Here is a 1,579-nt window from a genome sequence, read left to right as displayed (position 1 = left end):
TGGTGTGCTGGCATGATTTTGATGGTTGGAATGTGTTTAGAGTTGGCAGAAAAGATGAGGTGCGCAGAAAAAGCTACTCAAGCAGTGCTTTTTCAAAATCGCTGTCTTACATTGGTAATTGAGCCATACATTAGGGTTGGGAGTATGCAGCAGGGTAGGGTTAGGGTTAGACCAAATTGGTGACCTGGCATGATTTTGATGGTTGGAATGTGTTTAGAGTTAGAAGAAAAGATGAGGTCCGCAGAAAACGCTGCTCGAGCAGTGCTTTTTCAAAATCGCTGTCTTTCATTGGTACTTGAGCCCTACATTAGGGTTTCAGTATGCACCAATGTAGGGTTAGGGTTACACAAAATTGTTGTCCTAGGCCAGATTTTGATGGTTGGAAAGTGTTTGGATTGGCAGAAAAGATGAGGTGCGCAGAAAAAGCTACTCGAGCAGTGCTTTTTCAAAATCGCGGTCTTTCATTGGTAATTGGGCCCTACATTAGGGTTGGGGGTATGCACCAGGGTAGGGTTAAGGTTAGACAAAATTGGTCTCCTGGCATCATTCTGATGGTTGAAATGTGTTCAGAGTGGGCAGAAATCATGATCTGCCCAAAACAAGCTACTCAAGCAGTGCTTTTCCAAAATCGCTGTCTTTCATTGGTAATTGAGCACTAAATTAGGGTTGGGAGTATGCACCAGGGTAGGGTTAGGGGTAGAAAAAATTGGTGTCCTGGCATGATTTTGATGGTTGGAATATGTTTAGAGTTGGCCGAAAAGATGAGGTGCGCAGAAAAAGTTCCTCAAGCAGTGCTTTTTGAAAATCGGTGTCTTTCATTGGTAATTGAGCCCTACATTAGGGTTGGGAGTGTGCACGATGGTAGGGTTAGGGTTAGACAAACTTGGTGTCCTGGCATGATTTTGATGGTTGGAATGTGTTTGAGTTGGCAGAAAAGATGAGATGCGCAGAAAAAGCTACTCAAGCAGTGCATTTTCAAAATCGCTGTCTTTCATTGGTAATTTAGCCCTAAATTAGGGTTGGGAGTATGCACCAGGGCTGGGTTAGGGTTAGACCAAATTGGTGTCCTGGCATGATTTTGATGGTTGGAATGTGTTTAGAGTTGGCAGAAAAGATGAGGTGCGCAGAAAAAGCTACTCAAGCAGTGCATTTTCAAAATCGCTGTCTTTCATTGGTAATTGAACCCTACATTAGGGTTGGGAATATGCAGCAAGGTAGGGTTAGGGTTAGAAAAAATTGGTGTGCTGGCATGATTTTGATGGTTGGAATGTGTTTAGAGTTGGCAGAAAAGATGAGGTGCGCAGAAAAAGCTACTCAAGCAGTGCTTTTTCAAAATCGCTGTCTTACATTGGTAATTCAGCCCTACATTAGGGTTGGGAGTATGCACCAGGGTAGGGTTAGGGTTTGACCAAATTGGTGTCCTGGCATGATTTTGATGGTTGGAAAGTGTTTGGATTGGCAGAAAAGATGAGGTGCGCAGAAAAAGCTACTCAAGCAGTGCTTTTTCAAAATCGCGGTCTTTCATTGGTAATTGAGTCCTACATTAGGGTTGGGAGTATGCACCAGGGTAGGGTTAGGG

General features: G+C 43.6%; 1 long non-coding RNA gene across 2 annotated transcripts in view; it reads left to right on the top strand.

Annotated features, from left to right (window-relative positions):
• The first annotated feature begins 6 nt into the window (after positions 1 to 6).
• LOC123029555 overlaps positions 7 to 1,579 on the top strand; it is a 2,594-nt gene continuing 1,021 nt past the window's right edge. For both annotated transcript variants that reach the window (XR_006415940.1, XR_006415939.1), the window contains exons 1-2: positions 7 to 1,296; positions 1,473 to 1,567. This is a non-coding gene — a long non-coding RNA (uncharacterized LOC123029555). The remainder of the gene's footprint in view (positions 1,297 to 1,472; positions 1,568 to 1,579) is intronic.

The sequence above is a fragment of the Varanus komodoensis genome, unplaced genomic scaffold, assembly GCF_004798865.1.
Source record: "Varanus komodoensis strain SLA01 unplaced genomic scaffold, ASM479886v1 scaffold4, whole genome shotgun sequence".
In the NCBI taxonomy this organism is placed as follows: Eukaryota; Metazoa; Chordata; class Lepidosauria; order Squamata; family Varanidae; genus Varanus; species Varanus komodoensis.
The sequence above is the reverse complement of the archived record's forward strand: the minus strand, read 5'-3'. Positions and strand labels throughout refer to the sequence as shown.